The sequence below is a fragment of the Ursus arctos genome, unplaced genomic scaffold (genome assembly GCF_023065955.2).
Source record: "Ursus arctos isolate Adak ecotype North America unplaced genomic scaffold, UrsArc2.0 scaffold_6, whole genome shotgun sequence".
In the NCBI taxonomy this organism is placed as follows: domain Eukaryota; kingdom Metazoa; phylum Chordata; class Mammalia; order Carnivora; family Ursidae; genus Ursus; species Ursus arctos.
Window position 1 is genome coordinate 52102351 of NW_026623078.1, and position 26068 is coordinate 52128418.

General features: G+C 41.1%; 1 pseudogene; it reads right to left on the reverse strand.

Annotated features, from left to right (window-relative positions):
* Positions 1–1757: 1757 nt before the first annotated feature.
* On the reverse strand, positions 1758–4377 carry LOC130542881 (40S ribosomal protein S20-like; annotated as a pseudogene).
* Between the last annotated feature and the right edge of the window lie 21691 nt (positions 4378–26068).

Genomic DNA, 26068 nt, shown 5'->3' on the forward strand with positions numbered 1-26068 from the left:
GAGGTTAAGTGCCCAAGGTCACCCAGTAAGTGAGAGCCAGGAACTGAACCCACAGTTTGGGTCTGGACTCCCTGCTTCCGACCTTGGTGTCAGAAGTCCAGTATAATTTTTGCTTTCCTGCTGCAAGCCTTTCTGGAGGTCCTGTCCTCTACTTGGCAAGTCCTTTTTCCACATCTCTATTTAAAAAACCCCACTGGGTCAAAACTCAAGCTAAATAGCACAACAGCAATCACCATAAGGGGAGGGAGCACTTTCTAAACAGCAAACTTCTGTGATTGGCCAGGGCCCATGAGCCACATTTCATTTTCACATGATCGTGGGAGGTTTTTACAAATGAGGAAACTGAGCCTCAGAGATATTAAATAACTTGCTCAAAGGCCGAGGTTCCCGTCCAAAACCTAAGTCTGCCTCTCTGTAGCTCATGTCTCAGATCTGTCCCTTCCCTGAAGCCCTCCTGCCCCGCCCGCCGACAGTCACGCCTGTCCCTCCCTGCACTGGCCACATGAGTTCTGCGCCTGTTTAGAAATCTGCACACGTGGCCTTGATGATCTTCTCAGTTACACACCTCTCCAGCCAAGCGTGGCTCCAAATGTCTGGGGCCACAGGGCATGCTTCATAGGACATAAAACTCTTAAGATTCTAGAGCTGGAAAGTACCCAGAGATAATCAGACCCACTACCCACCCCTGATCATTCATTCATTCAGCAATAAATGCCTGCTATGTGCCAAGTATGTCCTAAATCATAGGGATATAGCAATGAAGAGAATGGGCCAAATCCCTCATCTCCAAAAGGTTCCGTTCTAGTCGGGGAGGATTGACAATAAACAAGGGGAAACAAAGAATGGTGTGTGTGTGTGTGTGTGTGTGTGTGTGTGTGAGAGAGAGAGAGAGAGAGAGAGACAGAGACAGAGACAGAGACAGAGATCTTAGGTTGGCCAATGGTAGCCTCTCTGAAAAGGATTTCTCCCTTAAAGTCTGTCATCCACCATTTGCTTGTATATGTCTAGCTACAAAGGTTGTTCCCTTAGAAGGCATACATTATATTTTTAGCAAGCTCTGATTGCTCTGAAGTTTATTGAATCTTCTCCCATGACTTCTACCCTTTGCCCTGAGTTCTGCTTTCAGTTACTATACCTGGCAAGCCTAACCTATCTCCTAGGACAGACAGCCCCTCAGCTGCTCTAGGACAGCTGTGTTTCCTTCCAGTAGTTTCCCCAAAACCCTCACATCCTCAATTCCTTCATCTGCTTCCTGAATGACATAGTTTCAATACCTACCCCCCAGGTGGCTGCCCTCCTTTCAATGCACTGCCCTTTAGCTAAGAAAGAAACGTGGGTCGATCAGTGCAGAATATTCCAGAGTATTGCTCCCTGAATATGGACTCAATACTATGTAAAAACCAAACCAAACCAAACCTGTTTTTAAGTTCTATCCTAGTTAGAGCTCTGTCCTCACTGGGGAGAGCCAGTCTAGCATCCTCAGAACCTGGAAGCTAGGGGGAAGTCCTGGGGCCAGTGGAGGGACAAGCCTTTCCTTCCTCAATAGGCTTTCTCACTCAGTGGGGGTTCCTAGAAGGAGGCAAGAAAGGGAGTCCGAGGTGAAGAGCAGCAGAGTGAGGAAGAATCTGCACTTGTTAGTGGGCAGAGGCCCCGGCAGGTGGGTATAACACGTTGTCGGAGGAAGGGAGCAGAAGCCAAATAGCTTGTTGTAGTTTTTACTTATCTACTGAATTTCTTTTCTTATGATTTTAAGCATCTTTTTATGTGTATAAGAGCAATTTTAATTTCTTTTAAATATCCTTTGCCAAACTTCCAATTAGTTTAAGGATGTTTTCTTTGTTGGTTTCTAGGAGATCTTTATATATTAAGAAAATTAACCCTTTGTGTTACATGGTCCACCTGCTTTTTTTCCACGTGGTCATTTGGCTGTCTACTTTGTTTATGGTATATTTTTCTACATAGAAGGTTTTGTTTTTTGAGTAGTCAAATGTATCCATCTTTTCATCCTGGGCTTTTTTTCCTTCTCCTCCTCTTCACATATATCATATTTAGAAAAGCCCTCTCCATTCTGACATTATAAAAACAATCTCCCCTATCATCTTCAACTATTTTTATTATTTCACTTTTTACATTCAAATCTTTGATCCACCTGAAATTCATTCTGGTACACCATTTACTGTTCATTCACTGTATGTGTCAGGCATGGTGTTCAGCATTTTATATACACGATCATATTTAATAGTGATAACTATTATTATACCAATGGAGTACTATAACAGCAGGGATGTTGAAGCTTAGCAAGGTGAGCTCGGCCAGGATCATGTGTCTAATAAGTGTCAGAATAGACCCCAACTCAGCCTGAGTTCAATATTTATGCTCTTCATGAGAATATTTATAAGAGAGGCATCCTGTTGTCTGCAAATCCCCAACTTCATCACCACACGTTTCAGGAAAGATTGTTGTCGAGTGTGTGATGTGTACTGCCCATTCCATGAGGTGTAGAGCACTGGATAGACACATTGAGATGGGCTACGGATTGTCAGTTAGCCAAAGGCACTCTCCAGCTGCCTAACTCATGCCCCTGCCTGGAAAGCTGAGGATTCATATTCTTCTCTTAGCAAAATTATGGGTTATTAGATGAAGTCACACCGGACTAGACAGAACTGTGACAATTAGATCCATGAATGTAAGAGTCCCTTGAACTTCCCTTGTCATGGGACAGTATAGTTCCCAAAGTCTGGATGGGGTCCAACCTGCAGGTAGAGCATAATTACAGAAATTTATTGACTCCTAGATACACATCTTTTCACAGTTGGCATCTCTGAACTTAAGATGCATCTTCTGCTCCCTGGTATCTGATAACTGCTGCTGGCCAGGCAGCAGACAAAACGTAGCAGTGGCTGCCTGCACATGTACCAACCGGCTTGAGGTTTCTCATGGCAAAAATGGGCAACAGCAACTCATCAACTTTCATTCAATAAACAATTTAAGGACCATTTCAGGAAGTAGAAAAATCCTGGTTGTTTTCTGAAATCCTCTGTTGACACCTTCTAAAAAGACCAAGAAAGGACCTGTATTAAAACTTGGGGTAGAGAGTGGAGTCATTGCATGGAAAATAATCCTTGAAAGAACTGTTTAAATAAATTCTGCATAGGGGCCCTGGGTGGCTCAGTCAGTTAAGCATCCGACTTTGGCTCAGGTCATGATCTCAGAGTCCTGGGATCAAGCCCCAAATTGGGCTCCCTGCTCAGCAGGGAGTCTGCTTCTCCCTCTCTCTCTGCTCCTCCACCATTCATATGTGTGCCCTCTCAAATAAATAGATAAAATCATTAAAAAAATAAATTTTGCATAACGGATACTCCCGGTGGTGCATAGGACAACTGCGCTTGGAAAAACAAGACATACATACCCAACTTTGAAGTGAAATGCATTTCAGAAGATTGGACTCCAAATGAGACATTTGGGAAAATACTTTAACCTATTTATTTCTCTTATATTTTCCTTCTTTCCTATGAACAATTGACATGATAGGATCTGTCAAACTTTTTTTTAGTAACTCATGATCAATTAATGTAAAAAGCTAATTTAAGCATCAGCAATAGTGACTCCAACCTGTACTCCCAGCTCCATACTGATGGAAGTAATCTGCTGGACAGTCTTGGAAGAAACAGCCAAAGCCATGCTCGCTTGTGGATTCTCATCTGGAAGTAATCCCAAGTCCAAGGTTCTACTCCAGCATGGAAAATTTTTCTCGCAGTGATTCTAAGAGTCTTGGTGGAAGACTAAGTCCTTTCACTGTGAGGTTCTTTTCCTTTGTGCCTCCAGTCAAGTCTGCTGACACATTCTGCAGCGGATTTCCATCGTGGCTGGTTAGCGTGACTCTAGTTTGGTGAATCCCGCCTCTGTGGCTCCCTGGGTGTCCTTCTGGTGTCCTTGAAAACCTCCTTAAAAGCCTGTCCCTGGCAAGAGCTAACAGCTGCAAGTCAGGAGCTGCAACAACCACCACATCTTTCTCAAAGATCAACTAAAGGTCCAAAAGTTCTTTCAATTATTATAAAATAAAAATGCTAGGTGATACGAAAGTATTGTGTCCTAGTTTTATTGATGGCATTCCCCCCCCCCTTTTCTCGATGGTACTAAGCCCTGGTGCATCTTACAATCAGTGGCATCTCAGATTGGATGAAATAGGGTAGCTTCAGCTTTGGAGTTCATTTTGCTGTTGTTGCGTAATTCTCCTTTTGGACTCAATTTGTAGGAGACCGACCATATCAATGGATCTAACGAATTTTCTAGGTTTCTACATTTTGTATTATGCTCTTAAGCAGGGTGTTCCTAATTGTACTTACTTGTGTAACCAGAGTAATAGGATTTTACCATGGTCCTTATTAAATTTCATCTTGTTGGCTCTGGCCTGTTATTCTCATCTGTCAAGATCATTCTAGATCATGATTCTCTCCCTTCTAGTATTAGCTAACTCCCCCCTTTAGCTTTCTGCCATCTATAAATTTGATAAGCCCAACTTCTGTACTTTATCCAAGTTGCTAATGAATATGTTGAGCAAGTCTGTTGTAATTTTGTAGACTCACGGCAGGCATTAGTGATTCCCTCGGGTTGGCATGAATCTACAGATGAACTATTTCTGTATAGGCATTTTACCCAGTTGTGGGTCCATCCTTCTGAAATATAGTGCAATTTTTAGGCACCCAAGCTTTGATCTCAGGGTTGACCCCTCAAACCCTAGCTATATGACCCTGGGCAAATTACCTGATGAATCTCTGTTTACTTTCCTCATCTGTAAAATGGGACACTTGTTTTTACTTTATAGGGATGGGTTGAGGATTAAATGAATTAATACTCACAAAATGTTTCACATAGTTCCTGACATATAGTAGGCTCTCAATAAATAATAATGATTCTATCAATTTTTTCAGATTTCTCCATCTTGCCTAATGTATATCATGAGACACTTTGTCAAATGCCTAGGAAAAACTCAACATAAATTAACTTCATCATTCCGCTGTTCTAGCAGACTTATCAAAAAAAAGAAAGAAAGAAAGAAAGAAAGCCAATTTAGTATGTGTAGTTTTTTTTTTATATAATTTATAACTTGACTATTTTCAACAAGGGGTTGATGCAACTAAAAAAAAAAAAGACACATACAGATTTATTTATAGGGACTCCAGGTTGGCTCTTAATAATCAACATTGCATTTTTAAGTGCTTAAAACACTTTGTTAACTCTTTCCAAAGTTTTGCTGGGAATCCATATAAAACCAACAATTTTATATTTTCTTAAATCCCCCTTTTTGCCGTAACAGCAACCAATATTTGCCTATCTCCAAGCTTTGGTGATCGTGCCCTTCTCCAGGACTGCTTAAAGATTGATGCTGATGTTTGTATGATCACATCTGTAAGTTATTTTATTATTTTAGATGTATTTCACAGGATTTGCAGAATTAAACTCATTTGAGGCAGCTGGTACTCTCTTACCATCTCCTCATTTATCTTGGACTTCATTTCCTTATAACTGTTATTGTTCGGTCCTTAAGAGTAGTGGTTTAAATCTTTAGAGCACTTCACAATCACTTGGAGGAAGAGGAGCCTGTTAGAAATACACATTCACAGCCTGCTCCCAGAGATTTAGGATTAGTACCTCTGAGATGGGAGCTGGGAATGTACATTTTAACAAACATTCTGATGTACCACCTTGTAGACACCTTACATAGTGGAAAATTATGGGAAGTTATTTGGTAATTATGATTTTTCTTATAATGTTCTTATACAATGTTCTTAAGTTCTTATACATGTTAGCATTACGTATCTCTCCTAAGAATTGATCATAGTCTTACCTGGTTGGTTGTTTTAGACTCAACATAGATTGTAAAAGCATTTTTGTTTAGCATTTTTCATAAACCTTAAATTACCCTGGATTTTGATCTTCCCGGTACTACTCACAAAGCTGGTGTCTTTTAAAAATAATTCTCTTATGAATGAATAAAAGAGATGTGTGTGTATGTGTATGTGTGTAATGGAATATTACTTAACCATAAAAAGGAATGAGATGTTGCTATTTGCAGCAATGTGGATAGACCCACAGGGTGTTATGTCAAGTGCCAGAGAAAGACAACTCTCATATGATTTCACCTATACGTGGAATCTAAAAAGCAAAACAAAAGAAACAAATGAACAAAAGACCCTTAAGTACAGAGAAGAGGGTGGCTGGGTGGCTCAGTCAATTGAGTGTCTGACTCTTGGCTCAGGTTGTGATCTAGGGGTCATGGGACTGAATGCTGCGTTGGGCTTCATGTTCAGTGCAGAGTCTGCTTGGGATTCTTTCTCCTCCCTCTCCCTCCCCCTCTGCTCCTGCCCCTGCTCTCTCTTTCTCTCTCTCAAATAAATAAATAAAATCTTTAAAAAAATACAGAGAACAAACTGGTAGTTGTCAGAGGGAAGGTGGGTAGGGGGATGGGCAAAATAGATAAAGGGGAATGAGAGGTACAAACTTCCAGTTATATGGAGGTGAAAAGTACAGCATAGGGAATATAGTCAATACTATCGTGATAACATTGTGTGGTGACAGATGGTGATTACACTTACTGTGGTGAGCACTGAGTAATGTATAAAATCACTGAATCAATATGTTGTACACCTGAAACTAATATAACACTATATGTTAATTATACTTCAATAAAAAATTAAAAATAATAAAGTTAATTGTTCTTGGCTATGGGCCATTCCTGTCATTGTTAGCATGTGTACTTTAACAGCTTGAGCTCGTTGGGGGGCTCTCTGTGCAGTTCTACCTTGACCCCTCCAGATGCCCATAGGGCAGTAGTCTACACCTTTGTGGCATTCAACCCGCATTCACTGATAAGGAGATGAAGGCTGTGGATGACAGAGAGAGGAGCTATAGAGCTACTTATTAGAATGCCTATAAGAAACCTGCCTAGAAAGTGCTCTGCCATTTGGGAGTGGCTGAGATGAGGAGGGATAGATTTAGACCCAAACGAGGCCATCCAGGCTTTGAAATTGCTGACTCTGACCTTCCTTTAGACCTCTCCCCTGATGCCCCCATCTCACTTCTTCCTCCCTCTCCTCTGGATCTCTTGTACACTTTCATAATTGCACATTTCACACTGTACTTTGGTTGTTTGTTCATGCTTCTGTCTCCTTTATTGAAAACAAAAAGAAAGAAAGAAAGAAAGAAAGAAAGAAAGAAAGAAAGAAAGAAAGAAAGAAAGAGAAAGAAAGAACCTGCACTTTACATTCAATGAATATTTGTTAAACAAAGCCAAGGATAACAAGTATTTGACAGGCATGCGACACTCCCTGTCCTGGTGTTGGGGCAGACATTGCTAATGGATCTTAGAGCTCTTTCTTCTTGGACCTGGAAGCAGTTTCAATATTCTTCAAAACATGGCTTTCCATTAAATCGACCATAATTGGCTTGCACAATGAAACCTATTTGCCAATGCTAAACAAAATGCAAGTTCTTTTCTCCCACAGTTGAGTTGTTAACCCCCTTGGTGGAATAAAAAGAAAAAAAGAAAACCCACAAATATAAATTAACTACTTAGAAAGTCAAGGTGATATGATAAATACTAAGGGAAAATACAGAGAATAACATTGGAAAGATACGAGTAGGCAGCATCTTGCAAAAACCAGGTGTCTGGGTTTTCCAGCTTCTGAGACTCCAGAGTGATACCAATGAGCTAATAATGAGAATGATACTGAACTCAGGCTCTCATCTCATGGGATCAGCAAAGTTTGAAACCTTTTAAGTAATAATTCTAACATACCTCAGAAATAAGGATTTCAGTTGGATCCAAAATCAATGTGTAAGTTGAGAGCCCTGCTTTCAGCATCAGGAGGCAAGGGCAGCATTATTTATGCTAAAAGGGAGATAAACAAAAGCAAGGCCATCTGGGAGCATTTCTTCCTTTGACTCCCTTCGCTTTGACTTCCTTCTAAAAGCACCTTTGAACCCTGATTATTATCTATCACTTATCAATCTTGAAATTTCCATTTTGTTCTGATAAAGTTCTCTTTTGTGTATCTACATAAGCTGCCCAAAGTGGAGCTGCCCTCAAGCAGAGCCAGACCCTCTCTATCTCTTTCTCTTGGACGTGGCCGCAACGCTTGTTTTTTCTCTAGTTCCTAGTTTAGAACTCAGGGAGATGGAGAAAAATTCCCCTTCTCTTAGCTCCTAGATTGAAGGCTAAAGGACTTAAGGGTACATTTAGGGTATTACTCAGCTCTGAATTTTCCGGAGTCAGTCTCAGAGGGAAGTTAGATTTTAAGAGGCTATGATATGGAAATGCTTATTTTATCAGATGCTGTTAGTGTCTGCAAATCAGAAAAAAATTGTTACCATAAAGGTGATTTTTAGCTTTAATTCCTTATAAGTATAGAAAATGTATTAAAGAATCACATCCCTCTCTGCTTTCAGAAACAGTGCACTGGTTTGATGATGCCACAGGATCAGCACCAAGGGCATAGATGTTGTTTCACAAAGCCGTGAAGAAGTACAGCGAGCCTCCCATGAGCTGTTGTTTGTACGTCGGGCTAAATGTCTCTACTGTGCCTCTTCTTGAGCTTTTGGACATATTTTTATAGTCCTGTCTACTCTCCACTCATGGAGCTCTCAGATGCCATCCCTGGCTCTTATAAAGAGCCCACCTTTCAAAATGCATGCTTTCTTTCAAGTTACTGCTTCTAAGGGTTATGGGCTAGAAAACCAGAGAATGAGATTTCTTTGAACTGTGTATGAAATGAGAGTTAATCAACATTGAATGAGGCCTTGAGGACTTTCTGATGAATAAAGTACAGTAAATAAAGTGATGAACTTTTTGCCATCTAATTGGACTATGTAGTCATTTTATATTTACTCATGGATTCTTGGGTTGTTGAGTTTGCTGGAAAAGTAATTTCTGGATAAAGTGTTGCAATTTCAAAATAATTTAATAGTGGTTAGAAAATTTAATTTTTTTGGAAAACATTTCTTAGAAAATTTTAAATATGTCCCTAAAGATTTTTATGTAGTTCAGTTTTTACAGTCTATTTAAGGGAATCTTGCAGTGATTCTTTTCCTGAAGTATAGAAGAATTAAAAAACATATGGCTGCTTTTCCATATGCTAACTGTCTTAGAGCAAGTCATGTTGGTTTTTTAGGTTCTAAGCAGTTCATCCAAGCCTAGGAAGATCAGGGAAGGACTTCAGTTGCAGGAATAAGACAGGAAAGGGATCAAACCAACCTCCCTCTAGAAACAACCAAAACTGCTGACTAAAAAAAATAATAATAATTTTTTTTAACTTCTTAAAAACAAAGTTAAGATCTGGCAAGTTAGTAAGAAACTCAAATCTAAAACCAAAGGGAAATATGATCTCTAAAAATTAAGTGGCACCTTAAAGCTATTTTTGAACTAAGAGCATTTGCCAATGGAGGCAAACTTAAACTTGGGTTCTGAGATCTCCTCAGAGAAACAGAATCAAAGCTCAGGACCTGCCCTTCCCCTCACTAATATGGGTCAAACCCTCAGGGCCAGGGTGAAACTAAAAGTAAATGTACCTTCCCCCTCAGACCCAGGAGATTATAGGACAAGTTGTCCTTATGAGCAAAGCAGGACAGTTGATAATGGTAGGAATCTGCTCTGACAGGTTATAGCTGCAAGATGGTACTCTCACAGCTTCCAAGTCCATATCACTTTGGTGATCAACAAATAAATAGAAACAAAAAAGAATCATGAAACCCTCTCAAGTTGTAAATTTTGTTTAAAGTAATTTACTTTAAAGTGCCCTTGTGTGCCTAGCAGAGGCAAATGAAAGTTTTTTTTCTGGAGAAAATTTGTGTCATCCTAGGCTTCAAAGAATGCCTCCAAAATAAATTTTCAAAGACAATGAGCAGCATATACTCAAAGATAGCTAAGCCTACAAGGATAAACCATAAATAATAAGAACTGGATAAAAAGAGGCCTCCAAAGACTTCAGATTTTGAAATTACTAGACACAATCTATAAAACCAACTATGCTTACTAAGTTAAAAAAAGAAAAAAGAAAACATATGTACAGAAAAGGAAACAACAAAAAGTGACCTAGCAGATTTGAAGAAGAAATAAATAGAACTCAAAATACAATATATAATAACCAAAGTTAAAAGCTCAGTAGAAATGCTCAATGAGTTTAGACAAAACCAAAGAATTAGAAAACTAAAATATGGATCAGAAGAAATTACTCAGAGTATAGTTTAGAAACACAACACAACAAAGCAAATAAAAAAGAGAGGTTAGGAGACATAGAGAACAGAATGAAAAGATGTAGCATTCATTTAATCAGACCCCTAAAAAGAGAGGAGAGAAGGGCTTAGGAAAAGATAACATTAAAGAGATAATGGCTCAGGGTGTTTCAGAACTGTTCAAAGATATTGATACACAGATGCAAGAATGATAAGCACAAAAAATAAAATGAAATCTACACCTAGACTCATCATGAAACTTAAACAAACCAAAGACAAACAAGATCCTAAAATCAACCAGAGAAAAAGATGATCCTCAAAGCAGTGGCAACTAGACAATAACTGAATTCTCAATTGTCACAAAGGAAGTAACAAAGGAAGCCAGAAGCGAATGGAATGAAACCATCAATGTATGCAAATAACTGCCAATCTAGAATTCTACACCCAGTAAAAGTATCTTAGAAATAAGGTCAAAATAAAATCATTTTTAGACAGATCAAAGCTGAGAGAGTTTGCCACAAGCACATTTGAATTTACAACCTTTCCTTTAGGTAGAATGAAGGTGATCTCACAAGGAAGACCCGAAGTAGAAGGAAAGAGTAAAGAAAATGGTAAACATATGGATACATCTAAGCAAACATTAACTCTATAAAAACAATGATAATGATGTCTGGAAGGACAAAACTTACAGGAATAAAAACAAGATAGAATTAAAATATCTGACAACATTAACATGTCAGGAAGGGTAAACGTAATTAAAATGTTTTACGATCTTTAAATTATGTGGGAGAAGGGTAAAGGTGTTGATTATTTTCAGACTTTAAGTTAAGGATGTATATTAATTTCTTGGATAATCACTAAAATATAGAGAGTATATAATTTTCATACTAGAAGGAAGAGAATGGAATAATTTTTAAGGTTTTTTGTTGTTGTTGTTTTTATTTTTTTACCAATCCAAGAACATAAGAAAGAAAGAAAGAAAGAAAGAAAGAAAGAAAGAAAGAAAGAAAGAAAAGGCAACACATAATAGGTGAGATAAATATAAATGAGATGGCAGTTTTAAATTTCAATATATAAATAATTACATTAAATGTAAATGGATTCCTGAGCAAAAGAATATGTACCATATGAGTCCATACATATAAAGCTTAAAAAAAGACACAACTAAAAGAAGTTATATAAAGGCGTTGTTTGTGACAAGCTGAATAATGGCCCCCAAAATTGTCCATATTGTAATCCCTGGAACCTAAAAATATGTTAACTTACATGGCAAGAGGAACTTTGCAAATGTGACTAAATTAAGAATCTTGAGATAGGGAGATTAGGGATTATCCAGGTGAGCCTACTGCAATCACAGGGGTCCTTTCTAAGAGGGAGGTCGAAGAGCCAGTCATAGACAGAAGAGAACAGAAGCAGAGGGCAGAGAGAAGATGCCATGCCACTGAATTTGAAGTTGGAGGAAGGGGCCACAAGTCAAGGAATGTAGGCAACCTCTAGAAGCTGGAAAAGGCAAGATAACGGATTCTTCCCTAGAGCCTCTAGAAGGAACACAGCCCTGCAGACCCCTAGACCTCTGACCCCTAGAACTGTAAGATAATTTTAAGCTATTAAATTTGTAGTAATTTGTTATGTCAGTAATAGGAAACTATTGAAAGATATACTACATATCTATATCTAATCTATGTCTATATTTATCAATGTGACAAAGCAGCAAATAAAAGCAAGGAAATGGTTATCACAAAAGTCAGGATGGTGGTTCCTCCACTGCTCAGGAAGAAAGACAAGAAGGCCAGGCTCGAAGGCCCTGGCAATTCTACTTCTTGACATGGGTGGAAGTTACACATGTCATAATTATTCTGAAACCATACATGTTTTATGCACTCTTTCTGTAATAGCAAATATTTCATCACTGTAAAATATAAAAAAATGTAAAAAGTAAAAATGTAAAAATATGTAATGTAAAAATGTAAAAAATGTAATGTAAATGTAAACTGTAAAAAGTCAATGTAAAAAAAAATGTAAAAAGTAAAGGCCAGGAAGCCTGGGATTAAATATTTACAGAACATTTAATTAGTAATGAATTTCTAATAATCGAGAAACAGATTACCCAACCTGTAGAATATCCCTGCCCCTTACAGTGCCTCTTAAGGCCTCCTGACATTTGACCTCTCCTCTGCTCAGTAATACCCCCACATAGTTGAGAATGGAAGGACTCCGGAGGAACGAAATCCATGTGTGGGCCATATCACTTATTAACTATGTGGACTTGGCAAGTTACTTAAATTCTTGGTTTCTTAATCTATAAAACGAAGGTAATAGTAGTATCTTTCTCCGTAGAGTTGTTATAGGAAAGAAATGAGATAAAGCACTTAGGACGATACCTATATAAAAATGCCACTTCTTTTTTATTTCATTTATCCATCTCCCTCCCTCCAAAATAATGTTTATGGAGCACTGGCCTCATACCAGGCCCTTTGCTGGGTTTTAGGGATGCAAAGCCAAATAAACCCAGGCCCCATCTTCAAAGGGCTCTTAGTTTAGCAGAGGAAGCAGACGAAAAGTAGCTAATTGTAATGCAAAGAATTAGCAGTACAATTAAGGTATAAACAATAAGGAGGCTGAGGCCTCCTAGGGGAGGAGTCGTTAACAGGGCCTGTGGTAGAGGAAGGAGGGCACTAGGCAGAGAAGCCTGCCTAGAGGTAACACTTGAACAAGGTCATGAAGGATGGGCAGGAATTGGCCAGCCGGAGAAGATGAGGGAGGAAAATTTCCATAAAGGGATCAGTATAGGCAAGCCAGGAAGGAGATGCGGGTCCGGGGAAATGGTGCATTGCTGCGTGTTAGAGATTTGAGAAGGGAGGTGAAGTTGGAGTAGTCAGCTGTGGTCAGAAGTCAAAAGGCCACATTTACCATGGGAGAGTTGGGATGGTCTTCTCCAGGCAGTGGACAGCTGCCGTGAGCGGGGCCATCTTAGGACAGGTTAGTCGGAGCCGTATATGAGAACTGCCACTCTGCCTCCATGCAGATGGGTGGGAAAGATTCTGAGGACACTACCTGCAGTACTCTGGACGGGAGGCCTTGAACTAAACCAGAGCCTTGGAATGGATAAAGAGACTGAGATTCCAGAGACACCTAGAAGATGGAATTGAGTGGACTGGTAGCTTGTTGACTCAGGGTGGAGGTAATTACCAGATTTCTAGCTTGGGCTAATAATGACGGTGGATAACAATACCATTAACCAAGTTTGAGACGACCTACAGAGCAGGTTGTGGGGCAAAGGTCATAGGAACTTCATTTGGATTTACTGAGTTTGAAGTGCCTGTGTAACATCTAGGTGAAGATTTCTCGCAGGGAGTTGGAAAATTTGGCTCCAAACCTTAGGAGAAATGTAGACATGGAGATTTGGAAGCCATTAACATATAAATGGAGGTGGGGGGCACCTGGGTGGCTCAGTCGTTAAGCGTCTGCCTTCTGCCCAGGGTGTGATCCCAGGCTCCTGGGATCAAGCCCCACATCGGGCTCCCTGCTCTGCTGGGAGCCTGCTTCTTCCTCTCCCACTCCCCCTGCTTGTGTTCCCTCTCTCACTGGCTGTCTCTCTGTCAAATAAATAAATAAAATCTTAAAAAAAAATCTATCTGTCTATCTATCTATCTATATGTATGTATGTATGTATATATATAAATGGAGGTGGAAGCCAGAGGAGTGTATGGTATGGACCGTGTGAGCAATATGTTGTTGAATCTGCTTGGGAAGAATGACTAGTATGCTCACCTAAGTGCCTTTTTCCTTAGCATGTATTTTGGGCCTACATTAAAGAATGTTTCCTTTGGGGGCGCCTGGGAGGCTTAGTCGGTTAAGCATCTGCCTTTGGCTCAAGGTCATGATCTTGGGGTCCTGGGATGGAGCCCCACATTGGGCTCCCTGCTCAGTGGGGAATCTGCTTCTCCCTCCCCCCACCCCTTCCCCTGCTCGTGTTCTCTCTCTCTCAAATAAATAAAATCTTAAAAAAAAGAACAATGTTTCCATTAAATATCTTCCTTCTACCCAAGATCATATTGCTCTTTCCGTATAGTAACTACTAATGACTTGTGTCCATGATTAAAGCTTCGATTTAGATTGTTGGGTTTTACCAAAATCACTTAAGAACGTGAGACATGTGGAAAATTCTATTAGAGTATTCTGACAGGCAAATCTTATTCCTGAATACTAATGAAGTAAAAAGTTTGCACAAAATATTTAATGTAATGGCAAGAGTTCTGAGGATGTCAAGATTTGTACTCTTCTCAGATGGATATTTGATAAGCAACTTATTAAAAATTTTCAGCATAAATAAAAACTTCCTGATGTCTAAGAATGTGTGATTTCACACATCTTGACTGTGATTTCAATAACATACTTTGGCATTTTCAGGCTTTTTGAAGCTAGAGTCATAACATTTTTAGCCCTAGAAGGGACTTTAGAGGTCATTTAATCTAATCCTTTAAGGTTTCGCTCGCCTGGGGTAACTGACCAGGTCTCTTGATCTCTAGATCATTCTTTCCTCTTCACACCATCCTTCTTCTCAATGGAATCCAATCTTGCTAAAGCTTAATGATAAAAATGAACTAAATCTCAGCTGTCCAAATGAAAGGTTTTAATTTATTTATGAATTTAATGCAGGTCTGTGACACTTGGAGCTAGATAAGAACAAAAAGCCAAGCATGATTAAGATTCTTCCTTTGCCTCAGTCAGTCTCAGGCTTCTTGGCAGACCGAATTATCAGAGCCCCTCAAGGACAGACCTGGAGAATAGGACAGTGACGAGAGTCTGATCTCAAGTAGGATTGCCAGATTTAGCAAATATAAATAAGAGGATGCCTAGCTAAATTTGAATTTCAGATAAATAACGAATAATTTTTTTAGTGTAAGTATGTCCCACACAGTATCTGGGACGTACTTACACTAAAAAGGATTCGCTGTTTAGCTGCAATTGGAATTTAACTGGGAGTTGTGTATGTTATCTGGCAACTCCAATCTTGAGGTCAAGGACACAGGCTTTCAAGAGATGACTGAGGCAGGTTGAGTTAGCCCAACTAACTAAAGGTAGTGTGTGTTTTATAAAACAGCACATTTCAAATCCTTCTGGAATCTTCTACTCTTTGTGCAAAAGTGAAAGAACTGTCGTGCTGCGCTCCTGCCATCCCACTCCCCCGACTGTAGTACAATGTGAGACTGATTTTTCATGAGATTAACAGGGAGGGTGGAGGGGTGGGAGGCACGAACATAGTCTCCATGTCTGCCTGTTCTAAAGCAGCTATATTCTCTCCTGTGTCTTTAACAGTGCAGACGGATTTTGCAGGCACAGAATCAGAATTCATTATATAATCAGTGATTACAAAACCAAAGCTAAAATGTGGAACAATACAATTTTCCACCACAGAAAACCATAAAACAGAACTATTCTGCAACACAGTGCCTCACCCTGGCGTCCAAGGCCAGGACCCCGCCCGTGAGCCTCTTTAACAAAAGGCTGAGCGTTAAACTCTCACCAGGCAGCGGGGAGCCCGTCAGAAAACAGGGCTGAGCGATAAGGGCAGTGAAATGCCAGCCAGGTGTCAGCGTATCAGCAGAGTTTGGCCACGCACCCAGCGGCAGTAAGATGTCATGACAACACTAACTCTAACAGGGATTTTCAAGTTCAGCTGTGATGGCCACACAAGCAATGAAAACCTAGTGAGAGTCCAGGTATGAACCTCTCTCCCCGGGGGACTCGGGGGTCCGTGGTTGGAAGTGGTAGCAGCGCTCACGGCAGGGGAGGTGGGGAGAGGGCTGGAAGTGATTGGGCAAACCTGGGAAGGAACGCGGTTTACCTAAGCAGTACGAGAATTGTGGGATAGCTGCAAACACACTAGTAAAGCTGCACCAACAGCTGCGGCCACACGTCCTCACAGCAGCATTGTGAATCCTATAGTCTACTTCGTTTTACTCTTTATTGTAGACAGAAATGTTCTTACAGGACATTCAAACTTACTATTAAAAAAAAATTCCTCATGCAGTCTTAATACTGCCTAGAGTAAAAAATAAATGTTGAAAACCAGGCCATCGTGGAGTTAAGAATGTGGTTAATTGTAAAAATCCCATGTGGACGCCATGGTAGAAAATCACATGGAGGGGCACGTGTTGAGTCAGCTGAGGGTCCAACTCTTGATTTCCGCTCAGCTGGTGATTTCAGGGTCGTGAGCTCGAGCCCCACGTGGGGCTCTGCACTCAGCAGGGAGTCTGCTTGAGATTCTCTCTGCCCCTCCCCCCACTCGTGTGCATGTGCTCTCTCCCTTTCTCTTTCTCTAAAATAAAAAAATAAATCTTAAAAGAAAAAACACATTGAACAACTATGTAATAGTTCTATTTTTTAAAACTTCAGTGAAGGAGAAAGCAAATGGTATATGAGTGCCCACCATGGGCCGGGGCTTTCTGGGAGCTTCTTATCATCTCAGCTAATTCTTTTAATTAAAAATTTTTTTATATATTGTGTAAGATATATGTAACATAAAAACGACCACTGTAGCCATTTCTCAGTGTACAATTCAGTTGAAGTAAATACAGTCATCATGTTGTAGGACCCTCACTACTCATCTTGAGAATTCACCATCCCAAGGGAAACTCTGTAACCCCAAGCAAGGAGTCCTCATTCCTCCCTTCCCCCAGGCCCTGGTAATAACCACTATTCTTTCCGCCACTGTGAATTTGCCTCCTTTAGAGACCTCATATAAGTGGAATCATACAATACTTACCCTTTTGTGCCTGGTTTATTTCACTTCCTATAATGTTTTCGAGATCCACCTGTGTTGGACCACAGACTATCTCACCTAGTTATTACAGCCCGCAAAACAGGTTCGCTTGTTACTCTAAGGAAATGACCCTGCCCCCAAGCATGCATGCTCTGTCTCTGGAATTCAGGTTGAATGGTCTGTTCTGGTGGGATTGCCCTATTGACACCATAAACTATGACGATACCCTGGGGGGTCAGGGGCCCAAGCTCCTGGGAGAAGGTGTGGTGATGCACTATCAGGTGTTTCTAGGTTCTTTTGGTCTCCAAGGCGGGAAGAAATGGGCTCCGGTGAGGAACTGAACTGCCTGGTGACCTTCCAGGGACAAAGTCAATTTCCCCAGAGCAGTACTTCCAGGCCCTGAGCCCAGAAATGGACCTGGTGCTTCATCTTTCCTCCCCCAACCCCAATATGGAATTCACAATAGAAATAATACCAAACCATTCAACAATGCAAGAAGGTCCTACAACAGTCCCATTACTTTATGTAAAAAAACAAAAAAACAAAAACTTTTTGACATAATTTTAGACTTAGAGAAAAGTTGCACAAATAATACAGAGTGTTTTCCTACTTGCTTCCCCGAAAGCTCACATCTAGCAATAATCACAGTACAATGGTCAAAATTCAGAAATTAAAACAAGCACAATATTATTAACGGAACGACTGACTTTGTTCAGATCTCACCAGTTTTTCTACAAGTGTCTTTTTCCTCTTCCATTCCCCAGTCCAGGTAATCCCATGCTGCACCTAGTCGCCAGGTATAGTGGGAGCCAATCTATGACAGCCCCTCTCTGTCTTTCCTTGCCTATGATGACCTCGACAGTTTGGAAGCACTGATTAGTTATTTGCTGAATATTCCTTAATTTGAGGTGGTTCAATGTTTTCTCATGGTTGAGCTGAAATTATGCATTTCTGGCAAGCATACCCTTCTCAGTGCAAAATAATCAGGGGTGCGTGTATTGATGTGTCTTAATGCTCGTGACGGGAACCTCCACCACTTGGATAGGGTGGTGTCTGCTCGATTTCCCCTCTGTGAAGTTACTCTTTTTCTCTTTGTAATTAATAATTATGATGAGAAAACTACTTTGAGGGCACCTGGGTGGCTCAGTCGTTAGGCGTCTGCCTTCGGCTTGGGGTGTGATCCCGGGGTCCTGGGATCGAGCCCCACATCGGGCTCCTCTGCTGGGAGCCTGCTTCTTCCTCTCCCACTCCCCGGTCTGTGTTCCCTCTCTCGCTGGCTGTCTCTCTGTTAAATAAATAAATAAAATCTTAAAAAAAAAAAGAAAAGAAAACTACTTTGAGACTATGCAAATATCCTGTTTCTCCTCAAACTTTTGCCTGCTAATTTTAGCCTCCATTAGTGGATTGCCTGCCACAATTATTACCGTGGTGTTCTAATGGTGATTTTCTGTTTTCTTCATTCTTTCCACATGTATTAAGTGGAATTCTTTTATAAGGAAGACCTATCCTTTCTCCTACATGTACTTATTTATTTTTGGTTATTTGTGCCAGTATGTACTCATGGGTACTTATTTTACATGTTGATGCTTTAAGAAATTAATCAAATGTCAAATTATTTTTTTGTTTTGTTTTAAAAAGATTTATTTATTCATTTGAGAGAGAGACAGAGACAGAGCACAAGCAGGGGAAGAGGCAGAAGGAGAGGAAGCAGCAGACTCCCTGCTGAGCTGGGAGCCAGACATGGGGCTGGATCCCAGGACCTAGAGATCATGCCCTGAACCGAAGGCAGATGCTTAGCCATCTGAGCCACCCAGCCATTCCTGTCAAATTATTTCTAAAAAATTCCCCTTTCTCTCTCTTGTGTTCATTTCCCATCCCTTCTTCTGTTGCCCCAGCCTTGTTGGTCACACCGTTGGTCGGCCTGCTGCGCCATCTTGCTCTCACGTGTCGGGAGTGACTTCAGGGAGAAGCGCCATTCAAAGGCTGGTTCAGGAAGGCTCTTCATGCTGGGGTGGGGGACAGGCTCTGCGAAGGTGTGTTTTCAATACTTCTGTGACTCATCTGGAATGAGGAGCTGAGCCCCTGAGGCCCACAGGAGGGTGGGAAAGGGGAAGATCTTCACCTCCAGTCAAAATGGGCAGAAAGTGGAAAGTAATTGTGCTTAGGAAAGCCACAAGGTTGAGAATGTCTCACACCTGACATTTCTCAAGTCCCATGCCTCAGGTCTGAAGAAAATGTGATTACATAGATCAAAGTCTCTAACTATAGAAAACCAGGCACTGGCTATGGATAGTCTCAAGGCCACCCTCTGTAACGAATATCCGTTTACTTCTTGTGTGCTGATTTGGGCGTATGAGGACATGGTGATAATTTGGGTGAATGGTCTCCTTCATGAAAGGATTCACTTTGACAGAAAAAAACCCTTTTCTCCCAAGTACTCTTGAAAATTATTCCTTTTATAAGGCTTAGAGTCAAACTGGGATTTAGTAATCCAGGCAAAACCTGGATTCAGGATGTGAATGAGCTTTATTGACTATCTGTGTGTCCACAAATCACCTTGTAATCCCCAATCTGATGTGGTGCATTCCTGTCCTATTGAATCAGAGGTTCCCAGAAGAGGCCCGGGTGACAATCTTGTCAGCAGAGAAGAACCCGGGCTCAGTGCCCTCCACCGTGGGCTTAGAACTCTTCAAGGACCAAGAGCCCCTTGTGCTTGGCCCTCTTTGCTTCACTTTCATGGGAGGGATAAGGCTTTAACCTTTCCTTGGGGGCGCCCTGGCCAATTTAGGGCAGACAGAACCATATTTGGTCATCGCCTCGGTTTTCTTTGTCACTCAGGGTACATGGTGGGTGCAGGTGTCTGTCCGTCTGCCTGTCATTTGTTGAGCACCTTCTCTGTGCCAGGTTCCAGACACAGTGCTTTACCACCAGACGAAACCTTCAGCTATGTGACGTTTGCCCATTTTACACACAAAAACCCTGAGACTCAACAATTCCCACCACCTCTTTCATCCCCTCTCCTCGTAATGCTTGGATGTTGTGCACTGGAACGTCTTTCCTTGGCTTTAGGCTCTTGGTGTCAACTCCACAGCACCAAGCAGAACATGGTGCCTAAGCTTCCAGAGAGGTACCTGCCTCACGAAATGTGGCTTCCTCATGACAGGGCCAATGAAGGGGAGTCAGAGCTTCAGTCTCATGTTTCCCCTGGGAGTGAGTTCCAGAATGCCAACAACAAGAGCAGAATCACTCCTTCTTTACGTGTTTTTTTTTTAATAGTAGAGTCGTCCAGTTTGTATTTCGTGAGCCTCTACAAAGAGCCAGGCAATGGGACAAGCCCCTCACACACATTAAGTCCAGATTCTATCCAGGTCCCCGGTATGCTTCGGAATTCAGAAGTGTTCGGGTTTCTGGGAGGCAAAGCCGCATACACCACATTTTTCATAATACCCCCTAGTAAGGTCCAGGGCAGCACCCATCATCAAAAAATTAATATTTCTGCAGCGGACATATGGATAATCATGTTTAGTGGCATAACGCAAACTATACAAGGTGTCACGGTGCAGACCAGTTTCTGCCAGCAAGTGAATTTCCTGTAAGCTTTTTTAAAAATCTATTTGTCAGAGGCTTTTAGGTCTCAGAATTGCTGATACAGGATTATGGGTCTGGAATATTACTACTCCCACTTTACAGATGAGAAGACTGAGGTTTGAGATATTAAGCGCCTATCCAAAGTCATCCCATAAGCAGTATAGGACCAGGATTTGGACCCCATTTGATTGTGTTCACACCACTGCACATTTTCACCTCTGCTTTACCTTCAAACGTCCACACGGCGGGAGATAAAAGCACTCAGACCCGACCTACTTCACTTCCACAGGAGAAACCACTTACTGCTGACATTCAGACACATTTTCGGTGGGGATGATGAATAGATTTTCTTACGAACGGATAGACCAGAGAGCATTTCCATATTGGGACACCTTCTCCAAGAGCTCAACAAAGCAAAGCACCAGTCACGCTGGGGAGGGGAGGAAAAGGGTGCGTGGCTTTTCCATTCTAAGAAAATACTTTGTCCTTTTCTATTCTTTCCAACTTCGTGTGCTTTCTTCTCTGGTTCCACTCTGCTCTCTGACTCATGGGCTAACGGCCTGGGCTCTCTGTTCACATAGGCTGCGGGGCTGCTGGCCTCTCCCATCCGTGGCTGCCGCTGCCACTGCTACCCTTTGTAGGGTCTTCCTCTGTCCTTGGGTTGGCTCCCTCTTTCCCATGCCATTGGACCCATGGCTCAAGGTTCGTACCCATCTGTCATCCTCTGTGAGCTCAGTCACAATAGCCACTTGCTAACTAACCAGCAGAGAGCTAGGATAATTTCACATAAACATCCTCAGTCTCATTCTAGAACTTAAAGGTTTGTCATTCCAATGGAAGTAAACAAGTCTGTTTCAGGGAATTGGAGAGGACCAAAACGAGCATGTGTGTGTGTGTGTGTGTGTGTGTGTGTTATTGCCACGCTGCCAAAGCTTCTGCTTCCTCCAAGTCACCAAGAATGTGAATACCTGCCCAGCCATGCAGCAGGACATCAGGCTCCGGGGAGCAGAAGAGAAAGCAGGGAGAGATTTACTTTTTGGCGCTTGAATCTCTGCATTTTAGTGAGGCTGGGCCTTGACTAACTCATTATCCGTGGGCACCCGCTCTGGATTCTGAGGTCTGAGATGGTGATGAACTGACACGCACTTGGTTGATTCTGTCTTTATATATATTGTCAATTCAGCACGCGGTCCTTCTTCGGCCGTGTTTGAGGCACGCCCACAGTGTGGCGGGGCCGACCGATCGCGGGCATTTCTTGGCTTCTCTGGTGCGGTGTGAGCACAGGCAAAGAAAAACTGAACAGAAATGGATCTGTCCCTTTTCAAATTGTGTTTTTCCACGGTGATTTCTCTTCTTGTGAAATTCTGTTTACCCTTGATGATCTTATGAAAGATACTCTTTTGTTCTTTGAGTTATGAGAAAACAAACCGTGGAAAGTTAACAGGAACACCGCTGATTTTCATTAAGGGCTGATGAATACTTGGGTCAAATCTCTTCATTAGAGAGATCAAAGCAGAATAATATATTTTAATTCAAAGTTCTCTTTTTTCTTCAAAAAAAAAAAGAGAGAGAGAGAGAGAGAGAGAGACCTCAGTGAAAACAAGGATTTCCTAACCCAATTAAGAAATCTGCAACGGTCTGTTCTACCAGCTAATTTACTTGGAGTTGTGTGTTTGTTTAAATTACACATGGTGTGGTGGGTTTTGCCCTCTGTGTATTTTTTACAGCTCCAGCCAGTGAAATACCAGCAAGGATTTTCATGGGCATGATTTCTTCTGACAATGAAGCAGCCCCTCCTTTCTTCCTTGTTTGTGTCCTGCCCTAACTCTGTATTCCCAGAGCCACAGTCCCCTCAGAGCCTCACGAGCCTTTGCCTCCAGCTCATGTTTTCTGCCCTTGACACTGCAGCTGGGGACTCATGGTTTTACCCTCCGCTTCTCTGTTTTCTTACTCTGTGCCCTGTCCTTCTGTGATTATCCATTGCTTGGACTTGACGGCTCACATAGGAGCTGAGACTCCGATGTGTATCCAGCTCTGTTGAGCCCCAGAGCTAAGAACTCAACTGCTTCTATTTGAACTTCTCTATTGGGATATTCCACAGGCACCTCAAACTCAACGTGTCCCCAGATATGCCTGTTATCCACAGCCGCCCTTTTCCCACCATCACTGCTAACTCTTCCTTCTCTTCCTCAAATCTATTCTTTCTCTTAGACTTCCAGCTCAATGGATGGTCCCACCATTTGCCTGCATCCTAAGTTGGAGTCATCCTCAGGGTATCCTCCATGATTCCTTCATTCCTCAAATCCATCAGGCATGCTGTTCTGTCAACTCTGCTTCCCAAACAGCTTCAGAAGTCATTTCTCTTCTCCATTCCACTGCCACTGTCTTAGTGTAGATCTTCCCCCTCCCTCACCTGCACTACAAGACCACCCAGCCCTAACTCCTACAGCCCTGGGTTAACCTCCCTCCCGCCCACCCTAACCCTCACCCCAAACCAGCCTTCATACTGTGCTCTAAATTCCTCAGACACCAATCTCATTCTTTTCACTTTCTTAAAACTCTCCAGTGTTCCCCTTTATTTACAAATAAAGTTTTGCCTCCTTAGCACACTATTCAAGGCCCCCCATGTTCTGGTCCCATTATTTGCTTCTTCTCTTGCCATCTCTTGCCTTGCGTGTTTAAATAATCTGATCCTTCTCACTGATCTTGCACGTAATATGTGGCTTCAAATCTTTTGGGCCTCTATACATGAATTCCATCTACCTAGAATGTTCTTTTCTTTTTCTCTGCCTAGAAAACACTTACATGGTCATTCACATCAACAAACATTTATCAAGCAAGGGTCTACTGGGTGTCTTAAGATTGTGCTAGGCAGTGAAGACAAAAATGCAAAGGCATGTTATTGTTTTTCCTAAACATCCAGTTGAAATATCACTTCTTGAAGTTTCCCTCCAATATTTTCCCACCTATGTCACCACCCATGCACAGTAAACCATTTTTTCTTCCTACTTTGTGTACAGGTCTTTCATTGCACTCACATGATATGATCTTTTTGGCTTGTCTTCCCAGGCCCAGAACCCATGCCCATAACTTTGAGGCAAGGAATTAAGTAGTTTAAAGAATATGTGGGCACTGACATCTGCGTAGGAGGCAGCATTCTAAGAAGGTCTTCCAAGATTCCTGCCCTCCCCATGAAAGTGGGCAGAACTTGTGAATATGATGGGATTTTACTAGAATGAATAGGTCAGGTTATATAGCAAAGGTGAAGGAGTTATGCAGATGTAATTAAGATTGGCTTGGAGTTTCCTAGAAACATATAATCTACCAAAGCTAATTAGGAAGAAACAGAAAATTGGAGCAGACCAATTGCCACAATGAAATTGAATCAGTAATCAAAAAACCTCTCCCCCTCCAAAAACAAGTCCAGGACCAGGTGGCAACACGGGCGATTTCTACCAAACACTTAGAGAAGAGTTACTACCTATTCTTCTCAAACTATTCCAAAAAGTTGAAAAGAAAACTTCCAAATTCATTCCACGAGGCCATTATCACCCTGATACCAAAACCAGATAAAGACACCACAAAAAAAAGAGGACAGGCCAATGTCTCTCATGAATATGATGTAAAACTCCTCAGCAAAACATTAGCAAACTGAATCCAACAACATGTTAAAAAATCATGCACCATGATCAAGTGGGGTCCAAACAATTGACATATGTCACTTCAATAAGAGAAAGGGTAAAAACGATATGATCATTTCAATAGATGCAGAAAAAGCATTTGACAAAGTACAACATCCATTCATGATAAAAACCCTCTGCAAAGTAGGTCTAGAGAATACATACTGCAACATAAAAAAGACCTTATATGAAAAACCCACAGCCGTCATACTCATCCTCAATGGGGAAAAACTGAGAGCCTTTCCCCGAAGGTCAGGAACAAGATAAGGATGTCCACTCCTACCACTCCGCTTTTATTCAATATAGTACTGGAAGTCCTAGCCACAACAACTGGGCAGCAAAAAGGAAGAAATGCATCCAAATAGGCAAGGAAGAAGTAAAGCTGTCACATTTGCAGACAACATGATACTATATACAGAACACCCTAAAGACTCCACCAAAAAATGACTAGAACTGATAAATGAACTCCATAAAGTCACAGGATAAAAAAATCAATGTACAGAAATCTGTTGCATTCCTATACAGTAATAATGAAGGAGTAGAAAGTGAAATTAAGAAAACAATTCTATTTACAAATGCACCAAAACCACTAAAACATCTAGAAATAAACTTAACCAAAGAGGTGAAAGACCTGTACTCCGAAAACTATAACACACTGAAGAAAGAAATTCAAGATGACTCAAAGAAATGGAAAGACATCCCATGCTTATGGGTTGGAAGAACAAATATTGTTAAAATGTCTAAACTACCCAAAGCAACCTATAGATATAATGAAATCTCTATCAAAACATCAACAGCATTTTTCACAGAACTAAAAACGAACAATCCTAAATTTTTCATGGAACCACAAACGACGCTGAATAGCCAAAGCAATCTGAAAAAGAAAAACAAAACTGGAGGTATCACAATAATTCCAGACTTGAAGTTACATTACAAAGGGGTAGTAATTAAAACAGTATGGTACTGGCATAAAAAAATAGACACATAGGTCAGTGGAACAGAATAGAAACCCAGAAATAAACCCAACTATATGGTCAACTGATCTTCGACAAAGAAGGAATGAATATGGTACTGGAAAACTGGACGGCTATATGCAAAAGAATGGAACTGGACCACTTTCTTTCACCCAACACAAAAATAAACTCAAAATGGACTAAAGATCTAAATGTGAGACCTGAAACCATAAAAATTCTTGAAGAGAGAACAGGCAGTAATTTCTCTGACACTGGCCATAGCAACTTTTTTTCTAGATATAACTCCTGAGGCAAGGGAAATAAAAGCAAAAGTAAACTTGAGACCACATCAAAATAAAAGCCTTCTGCACAACAAAGGAAGCAATCAACAAAACTAAAAGGCAACCCACTGAATGGGAGAAGATAGTTGCAAAGGACATATCTGGTAAAGGGCTAGTATCCAAAATATATAAAGAACTGATACAACTCAACAGCCCCAAACCAAATAATCTGGTTAAAAAAATGGGCAGAAGACAGGAACAGACATTTCGCCAAAGAAGATATGCAGATGGCCAACAGACACATGAAAAGATGCTCTTTAGAGAAATGCAAATCAGAACCATAAGCAGATACCACCTCATACCTGTCAGAATGGCTAAAATCAATAATGCAAGAAACAACAGGTGTTGGCAAGGATGCGGAGAAAAAGGAACACTCCCTGCTCTGTTGGTGGGAGTGAAAACTGGTGCAGCCACTGTGGAAAACAGTATGGAGGATCCTCAAAAAATAAAAAACAGATCTACCCTACAATCTAGTAATTGTGCTACTGGGCATTTCCTCAAAAAATGCAA